A 12,980-nucleotide genomic window follows, 5' to 3' on the forward strand; every position below is an offset into this window, starting at 1 on the left:
CCACCTCCCTGGCCCAATTTAGAAAGGATCTGAAAACCTTTCTATTTCAGCTTGCATTCCCCGACTAAAGTCCAGTGGGCCTCCCTCCTCTTCTGTGGCAAAGAGGACTGGCTAACGGGGTTTTTATTCTGTTTCTGTGTATTTGTTTTTAACCTTGCTGTAATTGCTGTGTTTTATTGATTTTATGCTGTGAACCACCCTGATCTTTGGAAGGGCGGTATAAAAATAAAATTTTTATTTATTATTATTATTATTTATTATTGTCATAGATTGCCTCAATTGCTTTTTGGAATTTTTCTCCTACTCCCACCGCACCTAATACCCCAAACATGAACTCCCAATATATATTATCAAAGGCTTTCTCCGCGTCTATGAAATATAATGCCAATTTTTTGTCGATTCTTTTCTCATGAATTTCAATTAAATTTAAAAGATTCCTAATGTTATCCTTTATCATCCTTCCAGGAAGAAAGCCATTTTGGTCCGAATGTATCCAATTGCTCAACAATTTTTTTTAATCTTTCTGCTAAAATTGCTACAAATATTTTGTAATCCGAATTTAATAATGCTATAGGTCTATAATTTTTAGGGCTTGTCGAATCTTTCCCTTCTTTTGGTATTAAAATTGTAATGGATTGAGTCCATGTTTGGGGTAATTTCCCTTTTAGTGCCTCATTCAATATCTGCAACAGGGGCACTTTGACCGTCTCCTCACAGCATTTATAAAATTCATTAGGGTACCCGTCCGGTCCGGACGCCTTTCCCAATTTACTTTTTTGAAGAGCTTGCATCAATTCCTGCATAGTTATTGTTTTATTTAAGATCTCCCTTTGTTCATCTGTTAACTTGTTTATCTTTGTCGAATTCAGATAATTTATTATTTTGTTTTCTTTAACTACTGGTTTTTTAAATAAATCTAAATAGAATTTTTGAATTTTTTTTTGATTTGAGCTTGACTGTTCAATATCCGCCCCTCTTCTTTTAACATAGTTATTGTCCGTTTAGATTTTTCCTTTCTGATTTGATACGCTAACCATCTCCCAGGTTTGTTAGCTGATTCAAAAATCTTTGTCTCACGAATCTTAGTTTCTTTTCCATTTCCTCTACCATTAATGTAGAGATTTGATTTTGCACATATTTTATTTCTTGTAGGGTTTCTTTGTTTTCTGGGTTTCTCTTTAAAATCTTTTCTCTTTGTTGTAGCTCTCTAGTAAGTATATTTAATTTTTCGGACTTCTTTTTTCTTTTTTCTGCATCTTTCTTAATCAGCCACCCTTTAATAACAGCTTTGAATGCGTCCCAAACCACCTGAATTCCAGTTTCTTTGTTTAAATTGTCTCTAAAGTATAATTGTATATTTGAATTTAATTCTCTTACCAATTGTTCATCTTTCAATAGCAGTGTATTTAGTTTCCAATTCAATTCTCTTCTTCCAATTTTAAGTTCTACTAGTATGGGATTATGGTCTGACCAAATTCTGGGTAAAATTGAGGCTTTATGAACTTTAGGTAATAAGTGGGAGGACATCAGTATCATATCTATGCGGGACCATGTTCTATGGGGATTAGAGAAAAATGTATAATCTTTATTTGTACCATTTATTGTTCTCCACAAGTCATTGACCACTAATATGTCCATCATATTAAAAAATTCTTTTGGCAATTTCCCTTGGGATTTCCTAATCTTCCTTTCTGCAAATCTGTCTTTTTCAGGTTCTATGACACCGTTCCAATCACCTAACATGAAAAGCGCGTCATATTCCAGTTCCACAACTGTTTCCTTCAATTTTCGATAAAATTTACTCTTATTTTCCAATGGGCCATAGACTCCTACTAACATTAAATTTTGAGTTTTACTTTTCATCTCTACAATTATAAAATGCCCCTCTGGGTCACTTATCTCTTTTGCTTCCCATTTCTGATTCACATATAGTACCACCCCTTTTTTCTTTAATTTAGATGCGGATATGAATTCTTGTCCCAGTTTCACGCATCTTAGGTGTTTCTTATCCTTTTGTTTAATTCTGGTTTCTTGCAGGCATATTATATCTGCTTTTTGTTTTTGGAGATAACAACATATTTTTTTCTCTTTTGTGGTGTATTTAAACCTTGTACATTCCAGGATATTATCTTTAAGTATTCGTCCATTATCACCATGTTTCTGTTAAACAGTCGGGACAAGAACTTTACTTACACTGCTTTCTTCTTAATAAAATTTATTAGAATTCTTATGTATGTTTAAAAAAGGAAAGTAGGAAGGGGGAGAGGGTAAATACAAAATAGGACTGATGAGAGTGGAAATAAAATTTCTTCCAGTCTTCCGCACTGGGAGTGGAGAGGTGATTAATCTTGTAGAAGGGAGTGATTCACTCTATCACTTTTCTATGATACTAATACAATTTCCTTATTCCAAATCTTCTCTTCTTATTCTTTCTTCTTCCAGTAACAGTTCTTGCGGGTCCAGGTCAATAGTTGAATTGTTCAGCGGATCTATATTTAGTTCGTCTTCATTTTCTGGGTCCTCATCTTCTTTACTTTCGAAATTCACTATTAGGTTAGTGGCTCCCACTTCACTTCCGTACTTCTCAATCTGTGCAGTGTCTCCTTTGTTTTGTTCTTTGTTGGTTTGAGCTGTCTTCCTCAGGAAGGCTCTTGCTTGTTCTAGAGTGGCGATCTTCGTTCTTTTTTTATTCCACCAAAATATCAAACCTTCTGGTAGATCCCAACGGTATGGGATCCTTTCTTTCCTCAGAAAGGTTGTCAACACCATGTAGTCTTTCCTTTTTCTTAAAATCTTTCCTGGGATATCTTTCAATACTTTTAATTCTTGGTTTTTATATCTAAAGGGGGTCTTGTTATGTAGGGTCAAAAATAGGTCCCGAGTGCGTTTTCTGACAAAATAAACCGCAACATCACGGGTGAGGCCTTTTTGTTTTGCTGTTTGTGAATTTATACGGAACAGCTTATCAATTTCTTCATCAAAAAAGACTGGGTCTTTTTTCAAAAATTTTGCAATTTCTAGTATCAATTTGTCTGCTAAATCCTCATTTTTTTCTTCTATGAGGCCTCTAATCTTGACACATTTTTCTCTTAGCTTTTGTTCCCAGACTGCTTTCTCATCTAACTCTTCCTCTCTTTTAGATGCAGCTTTGGCAAAATCAGTCTCTAATTTCTCTGTCCTAAATTCCAAAATTTCCACTCTTTGTTTTGTTTTTTGGTTGTCCAACATTAATTTGTCGACCGTTTGATTTATTTCTTTAAGATCCGCCCTTATTTCTTGTTTAATTTCCTTTTTAAAATTATTCATTTCTTTGGCTAAGTTAGCTGACAAACTAACTGATAGGTTTTCTATTTTCTCCAATAAAATCTGATTCATATCAAAACTTTTATCCATTGACATTTTCCTTTGACTCTGTGCCTGTTGAATTGCTTTTTGTGTTTGGGTTCTAGTGTTCATTCTTTATATCAAAGGACTTTTTTTCAACAATATCTATTCAACACTTCACCCAACACCAAGCAGGGAAAAAGAACAAGAGAAAAGAGCATATAACTACTTGTAATTTAACAAGCAAAAAAAGCAAGAAATCCTGATTAAATTTTTTCCCTTTTATAATTCTGTGTGTATATATGTGTGTGTGTGTGTGTGTATGTATATATATATATATATATATATATATGTGTGTGTGTGTGTGTGTGTGTGTGTGTGTGTGTGTATATATATATATATATATATATATTTAACTAACCAATTAATCCGATCTTAATAATTCCAGTTGATTACTATCTTACCCCCCCTTATGTATTTCCAACAATTATTTATCTTTATTCACTTCAAATTTCCCCTTTTTATCCTCCAGCAGTATTAATTCAATTCCCTCCCTCCTTTTTTCTTTTATCCAAAATTCCCCCACCTTCCTTTAGTCTCACAGACTTTAAATTTTCCTTTTACTCAATTTCTTACCAAGACTCAACCCCCTTTTCCTTACAGTCAATTTCACTGCTCCTCTGTCTCTCCCCACACTTCTTCCTTCTAATCACAGCCTCTTTCTCTGTCACACTTCCTTTCTTCTCTCACCCCCCCCCCCCCCTTTTTTCCTCTTTTCCTCCCCCCTCTTCTGGTCGTCGTTTTTCCGTTGTCGTCCTTTTCCCCGTTTCGGCTCTGCCCTGCAGTCCAGGTCGCCCTCCTCGCTCTGCTGTACTGCTCCATGTCCACCTTCTCCTTCCCGTTACTGTCCACCTCCTCTCACTGCCACTCTATTCTCTGTTTCGCCTCTCCTCTATCACCCCAGTCGACCTTCTTCCCCTGCCGCTCTACTCTCCGTCTCGTCCTCACTCTCTTGTTTCAGTCGACCTCCTTCCGTTACCGCTCTACACTCCGTTTCTCCTCTTCTCTTCTACTCCAATCGACCTCCTTCCGCTACCACTCTACTCTCTGTCTCGTCCCCTCTCCCTTGTTCCGGTCTTCTTCTTTCCGCTACCGCTCTGCTCTCCGTTTCTCCTTCTCTCTTCTGCTCCAGTAGACCTCCTTCCATTGCCGCTCTACTCTCCATCTCGTCTCCTCTCCCTTGTTCCGGTCGACCTCCTTCCACTGCCGCTCTACTCCTCGTCTCGTCTCCTCCTCTCTCCGTGGTAGCTCTGTTTCTCCGCTTCCTTCAGTCCTCCAGTCTTATTTCCGCTACCACTCTATCACTTATCTCCTCTCTCCTCCTTCCCCCTTTCACTCCCTTTGGCTCTTCCTTGTGACTTTATCTCCTTCGGCTTCTGCTCCCCCGCCTCCGCATCACTCCTCCTCAACTGAGATTCTATCTTTACTTGCAGGTGAGTTTTCAAGGACTGGTTATTTAACTCTTGCCTGCCTGGATCAGTGGTTTTATAGCCAGAAAGCTAGTAAATGTCCACTTATTAATATTGTATTTTCAACCAGCAGAAAAGAAACAGAAACTCATCCAAACGGGGCACTATCAAACACAGTCTTTCCGACAGAGTAGTGTTTCTTCTTCCCTTTCTCAACTTCAGAATTTGATGATTTCCATTTCCTTTTCTATGTCATTCACTTTGATCACCATGGGGTCCTCTTTTCTTCAAACTCCGTTCTCTGGGTTATTTGTAGTTGTTATTCCTCAAGAGTATCAGTTGCCTTCCTTCTTTAATTTAACTTTGTACCTCAAAATTAATTGGGTTGTTGGAGTCCCTATGCGATCTAGCCGCTGCTTGCGCCGAACAAGCGTGGAATGCTCTACAGGTCCCTTTTCCCGGTTGCTTCCATTCACCCACATAGCGGGTAGAATTTACTCTGATTGCTCAGTCCCAGGCTTGAGTTGGACCTTCCGCTGAGCCCCCTCTGATTCCCTCCACTTGCAGGGGGAATTTCCCAGCCCTCAGAATCCCTTCTTGAGGGTTGAGGCTTCGTTCTGGCTGAGACGACTCCGCAGCTACTTTGGAGATTGTCTTAACGGGACGCCATTACAACCCGGAAGCCGGGAACAGCTGTAATTAAAAAAGATTTTCACACATCCAGGGCTGCACCAAGTGAACAACTGAATATCATCCACCAGGTTACTCAAGTGAGTTTCATAGAACCCACTTCTCCCAAGTCTTGATATATAAGCAGAAGTATGCTTATTAATACTTTAATTCCATACCAGCCATAATACTGTGTGTTTCTTGATAGGAATACACAAACAATCCAACATTTCACACATGCAATATATGGACAACATCAGAGTATGGTCAATATGACACAAATTATTAATGAAGAATAACACACAAGCTAAAAGAGGCTCTGCCAAATCAAGACAATCTCAGGATATGGATACAAGAACCTAGCCAAGCCTATCTTTTGACTTTCCCTTTCTGAAATTTATACTATACCTCCTGCAATGGAGCATTTGTTAGTCCATGTGCATGCATATGCATTTAACCCCAAATTTTTTAAAAGAAGCTAATTGTAATATGGAAGAGTTTGCCATGTCATAGTCTCACAGTATCTCTGTGAAGTTAGGTTAGTACATAATGCCTTTGCCTGAGAGTCCCCAGTGATTCAAATCCACATATACTACAGCAGGAATTGTATAGCTTGGTTTCCACATGGCCAGATAGGGTCTCCTCAATATTCCTCAGGCCCTCCATTCAACCTCATGAACTCCCTTCTGGAAAAAAAAATGTTTGGAAGCCGACAGGGGACTTTTTGTGGCATTTAAAGTCTTCCTAGCTCTTTTAAAGGGCCAAAATCGACATAGTAGGATTCTGAGATCTCAGGGCCTGGGACATCATTTGCAGTGAGCACTGCAAGAGAGAAAGAGACATCTCAGAGTGCTGTCTTGAAAAGTGTACGTATGTATGTGTATTCTCCCCATTTATTAAAATTAATATACTCCAGATGCATATGCTCCTTATTTGTTAGAGTTAATATACTATGTATAATTATGGTTAATAGCAATAGCAGCTTCACTTATATACTGCTTCATACCACCTAAGCATCTCTAAATGGTTTACAATTGTAACTTGATCCTTCATGTATCCAGTTTAATGATATCACTAGGGGCCGGCCCATGTATCTTCACCCTTATAACATCACCAGGTGCCCTTGCTCTCAACTTTTGGCCCTGAAAGCTCTGGGCCTGAGAGACTCCTGACCTGGTAACCCTACGTGAAATGTGTGTCAAAATATGGCCCCTGGACCCTCAGCAATGCCTAACCCACTGTAAACTCTCCATTGGCTCTCAGTTTTACTATACCCATATGGGATGTTTGCCTAAGTTGCTTCAGAGAAATTGTAGAACTACAGAGAATTTTTGACAAAGTACAATTACAGGCCTCAAGAGGAGAAGGCATCATTTTAGCAGAAGCTTTCCTCTAGTACAGACCTGGAATTACAGTGCAGCATATTGTACTGTGATCATGGACTACAAACATAGCTAATACATTAAGAAGATTGGGGCTGAGGACTATTCTTTCATTACATGCAGCATTTTCCAAGTGACTATATTTTAAAAGTATGCAGTGTTTTTGAAATGGCAGAACAGATCTTTTATCTGTGTAGATTGGCCTAATTCCATTAATTTAATGGGTTAATGGTGATTTGGATAAGTTGAGAATATATCTGTATATTGCATCAGGTAGTCTTCAAACAAGAACTGCGACAAAAACCTCTTTGACAGCTAAGCCTGGAAGAGCCGATATAATTTTCCTGCAGTGTTCTCAAGATGAGTTGTCTGAAGTGGTCTGGATTTCTTACACAATATGTCATATCCCTTGTGGCTATAGACTTGTTCTATTGGGGATAACAAGGTTTATATGTTAAGAAATAGGGAAGTATGGCAGAGGTCAAATGTACATACTGTACAGCAAATACGAGAGGTAATTCATGCACCTGTATTTTTGGAAAAGATTTCTTTTGTGCACAAAGAGCAAAGTGCTTTCAAGTGCCAGGAATGTCTCCTGTGATATTGACTTAAGTTTTCTTTGCCTAAAATGCAAAGAGCAGGCTGGGAGGAAAAAGTGGTTTGTGAGTGCTTTATCTCAGCTTGCAGTTATGAAAACGATCATCACATGTACCAGATTTCAGTACTCAAGGATGAATTGGCATGTTTCTTCATGTAAAGGGTGCATAGAAATCATAAACCATGTCACTGAGGCCCTACAATATTAATACATAATACATTTTAGATGATAACAAAGAAATATTCTAGTATCTATTTTTAGGCAGTCATGTAAATTCCAGCAACCAACTGAAGAAGATAAATAGAATGAGAAGCAGAGCCCTTCTGTCAGTATTGCCAGTACTTCTTCTCACAAGCAACAATAGTCCTGGGATGGCCACTGCAGTTTTAGATCCTCCAAGACTTCACAGATGAAAACTGGGACACATGTGGCTATGAGTGTGGTCAAGATGGCAAAAGTTATTGATAAAGGTTATTAATGAGGAAAAACATACTGCTGTGTGTGTGTGTGGGGGGGGTGGCTGTCTGTCTGTCTGTCTGTCTGTGTGCATATGTGTGCCTTCAAAATTCTTGTCGACTTATAGCAACCCCATGAATTTCATATGGTTTTCTAATGTGACAAAAACTCACAGGTGGTTTGCAATAGCCTTCCTCTGAAATATAAACCATAGCACCTAATATTCCCAAGCAATGTCCCATCAAAGTACTAGCCAGAGTTGACCTCCTTAGCTTCCAAGTCATCAGTTGACATCTGGCATCTTCGGGGGTTTTAGGTTCCTATGAAAGGCTGCAACAGTTTGCTTTTACCTGTTCATCCTGGACAAGGACAAGACTGTCACTTCATCTAATCTCTCTTTTGCTAATTTAATTGAGCTCCTATTGCACTTTGAACTCAGTTTGCAACAGCTGCAGCAAACTGAAGGCAAAGGGAGAAGTTGGGAAGAGGAGAGAAATTGGACATTTTAAAAGCAGCCAAAAAGTGGGATGTCAGAAGATTAATTGGGAGAGTCCCTGCCAAACTGGGACAGTTGGAAGGCATGGCACAGAAAACTAGGAGCAACCACTGAGAAAACCATCTACTGTATTCTCACTAAATATTTCTGAGAAGATGGTGGGATGAAGAGAAGAGTGTTCCTTCTTTCTGCCATTCTCAAGAGCAGCCAAAGTGAACCTAGGCACACCCTTACAGCCAATCAGTGGGTAAGGAGATGGTGCTATGCCCATCAGCCCTGTGCTGTTGCATGTCCCATATTGGGGAAGCATACCAGAAGCAGCAGTTGGGGAGAGGGAACAGCCTCTACCACCTCCCATAAGACTTGCACTTTGCCAGCAAATAGAGAGATCTTGTAGCACCTTTGAGACTAACTGAAAGAAAGAAGTTGGCAGCATGAGCTTTTGTAGACTTAAATCTACTTCCTCAGCTGCATTTGGATTGTTTGAGGTGCATTTGAAGAAGCAGACTTAAGTCTATGAAAGCTCATACTGTCACCTACTTTCTTTCAGTTAGTTTTAAAGGTACTGCAAGAACTGTCTACATACTGATTCTATAGAGTAAAACAGCTATATATTTGAATTCTGTTAGCATGGTGTAAGATCTTTTCCCTAGCCTTTTTCTTTTTTTCCTTCCCATCATTTTCTCCTTCTGTGTCACACCCCCCCCCCTCAGATTCAAAATCTAATTCTTTTTTCCCCAGCATGATTTTATGTAAATTGCTCTAAGAGTCTCCCATCCCCCACTTTAAATGAAGGAGAGAAAAATGGTATAAAACAAATGAATAAGCATTATACATTAACAAGGGGACATTGGCTATTATTAGTACTTCTGATGTTTCTTTCAATAAAGAATAATATTGAAATGCTTTACATCAGCCACACAGGGGCAATACAAAAGTAGACACACAGCAAACAATAAAGCTGCAATGAGAATATACATAATTGCTGAATAAATATAGCTTGGGAAAAAATATTTTTATGAACCAGAATATCCAAGTGAGAAAAGCTGGTGCTTTTACTGGCTGCAGGATTCTACACTTGACCACACTTTCTCCATTATTGAGTAGAAAATATAGCCCACATTTTTTTTTTCAGGTAATGTTTACATCTAAACTTCAGAAAATAAAAAATGTGAATTGTATAGTGTGAAGACTTCTTTGTAATGTTGCTTCATGTAAAACATTTAAAAGATTTCACAATTAAAGCAATCCTGGCCAAAGTGGGGTAACAATTGCAGGCATACCTCAGCTAACAAAGCCTCTGACAAAGAAGCTCCTTTTTACAAAGGTCCCACCCCCATTCCTCATCTTCTTCTAGATGGAGGTTGTTGTTTTGTTTTTGTTTTTTAAAATAGAATTGTCATTGGGATGATAGTGGAGAACAACCGTAAAATCACAGATATTTGGCATTGTTCTGTAGTAGCATGTCTGCAGTAAGCAATGTAATATCCTGCTCTTTACAAATGCTATCAGAGCAGCTTAGAAAATTGTGAATTAGACAGTTCCCTGCCCCCAGGTTTACAATCTAAAAAGACATGACACAAAAGACATAAGAATGGAATGACAATTGGGAAGGGGATCAATCCAGAGGTTCTTCTCTCCCTCTGAAACCAGGGTAGTGGCAGTTGGAATGGATGGAAGGCCTTTCAACTGTCCCTGAGCTTGCCTGGTAGAACTGTGCCTGCTCCTTCTCTCCCTCTGAGGCCAGGGCAATGGCAGTTGGAATGGAGGGAAGGCCCTTCATCTGTCCCTGAGCTATGCCTGGTGGAGCTGTGTCTGCCCCTTCTCTCCCTCTAAGGCCAGGGTGATGGCAGTTGGAATGGAGGGAGGAACCTTCTTCTGTCTCAAGACTAAGACCCGGTGGAGCTGTGCCTTCCTCTTCTCTCCCTCTGAGGCCAGTGTAGTGGTAGTTGGAATGGAATGAGAACCCTTCTGCTGTCTCAGGGATAGGCCTGGTGGAGCTATGTCTGCCCCATCTCTCCCTCTGAGGCCAGGGCCATGGTAGTTGGAATGGAGGGAGGGCCCTTCTTCTGTCCCTGGGCTAGGCCTGGTGGAGCTGTGCCTTCTGTTCCTCTCCTATGGCAATGGAATGGAGAGAGGTCCTTTCTTCTGTATTTTTAAAATAATAAGCTCTAGATGCACTTTGGAAGATGGTTCAAAAACTTTTCATTTACCTATGCAAGGCTTACCTGACCCAGTTGTTTCATTTCACATGTGCACATTACTGTGTCAGTTCTGAATATAAGTTTGCTATTATATGTTGAATTGTTCTTCCTTTTTGTGATGCTAAAGCCTATCCCTATTCTTTCCATGTTGCTTCTGCCTCTGTTTTGGAAGGAAACAGTTTTCTATTAAAGAAGTAACATATCCTCTTTGTTATCAGAAACATATCTAGAGGTGGCCGTGTTGGTCATATAGCAAAATACAGTAACATCCAAAATGTACAAAACAGTGATACCTTTATTCAGTGAACCAACATGCAAAAAATACAAGATGAAAGCTTCTGAAGCTCCACTGGTTTAATAATCAGGGAAAGAGGCTAAAAATCATACAGGAGAAAGGAAAAATAAAAAATGTGATGAAGCAGCCAGTGGAGCTTCAAAAGCTTTGAAAGCTTGCATTATATTTTTGTGCATTTTGATTGTCCAAGTAAGGTATCACTGTTTTGTTATTGGAGGTATATATATTCTTTCAGGCTTTCTGCAAAGATGTTTTTCAATTAGCTGTGTAAAAGTAAAAGCAAGGGAAACTTTGTATAGTGAATCCAAGAGTCATCTACATGGTATTAAAAGCACAACAGGGGTAGTACAAGATATTTCTTGCCTGAAGTGGAGCATCTAACAACACCCCATGACATAGGGTATAGTATCCAGGTCCATTTAAGTTCTTTTCACACTCCTATAGAAAATCTGACATGTTGCTCTTCCTGGCAGTAAAAATACAAAAATAATCTTTCAAGAAAATAATTGTTTTCCCTTCTCTCCTTTTGGAGTAACACAAATTCTGTTGCTCATGGAACATCTCTATCCAATGATAGGGCCAGCTAGGTGTATAACTACGAAAGAGAGGGCAATGAAGACACTCCAGCATAGAATTCTTCTCCCTGCAATTTCCCTTCAATCCTCAAATTTCTAGCATTGCAGAAAGTGAGAAATTGAAAATCTTCTTTGGATGGCTAAATTGTATTTCTAAATGTTCAACTCAGGTTTTATCTTATTAGAAGTATAGATATGTGGGAAGTGAAGGAAAATTTCATGAGGGGTTAAAATTACTCATTTAGCCCCCTACCCTAGTTACATCCCTGACCTGGTTGGACCAAATATTCAAGCATCAGGGTACAAATTTGCCCTCTGTATTGCCTGCTCAGCACCTCCTATTCTAAACAGAAACATGATCTTTAAAACTAGGTTAGCATTCACCTGAAGGGGGCCACTGAAGAGGAAACTGCCAGGAAAAAAAACAAAAACAAAAACAAAAACAAAAACAGGGAGGGGTGGGAAGATGGTGAACAGATCTGACATTTGTCCTCTGCTGGATTGTGTTGAAGACTTTAATGCAACAACATGAGCATGAGAGCCATCACCCAAAAAAATTGGTCTTCTGTTTAATTTAAAAAAAAAAAAAGTAACCTGAAATACATCAATTCTTTGCATTTATCATTTCCAATGTGGGTGAAAAGTCCAAATAATTTTCAAAAACCTATTTTAGTAATAAAGACATAGGGTAATGCATGTATGTTGACTTTTGATATATGAATGGTTTTCTACAGCATGCAATGTTAATGATAATGCAGGTGATAATAATAAGGTGAAGGTAAAGACAACAACAACAACAGCTGCTTTTGTATTGCCCCTGTCTGGTTGATGTTATTTCCGAGGGCTGGGCATCTTTTAATACTTCTCTTATTTTTCAGCATGTTTAGAACTCTCCTTTTTGCCTGATCATTGTGGACTTTTCTAGCATTGTGTTTCTAACATTGTATTTTTTTAAAAAAAATCTGACAAGGTCACATGAGCTTTTTGGGGAAAAAAGGGTGAAGGAGGGTCATCAAAAGGGGAAAAAAATAACAGAGCTGTGGTGAAATGGCTCTCTCTTGGCCTTTGTATCGATTCAGAGTGTGTCAAAAGGGGTCTTTTGTCGAGCCCCTACCGCAGCACACTAATTTGCTAGATCAAGTCTGTCAGAATATCGACTGGAAGTAAAGAACTACAGTGGCAGCTTTTGTGTTCCCTCCAGCAGGGAGCCTGTGTGTGAAACAGGATTATCAGGGGGTCATGAAGGAAGTCAAGGGATGTCCATCACTTCTCTTCTGGTAATGTAATGGGGCGGGTGTCTAGATGTGATTAAGATGTACAAGACAGGAGGCATAGCGGTGAACAAATCAGGAACACGCGCATGCAAATCAGGTTGGCCGCCGTTAACCACGTATTTTTAATGAAAGAGAGAGGGGGGCAAATCGGAGAGCAGGACAAACAAATTGCTAAACAGCTGCATTCAGATGAAACACCCAACAGCCCATTCACTATGTCGGCTTGTATGTGGAATAT

Source organism: Sceloporus undulatus, chromosome 2 (genome assembly GCF_019175285.1).
Source record: "Sceloporus undulatus isolate JIND9_A2432 ecotype Alabama chromosome 2, SceUnd_v1.1, whole genome shotgun sequence".
NCBI lineage: Eukaryota > Metazoa > Chordata > Lepidosauria > Squamata > Phrynosomatidae > Sceloporus > Sceloporus undulatus.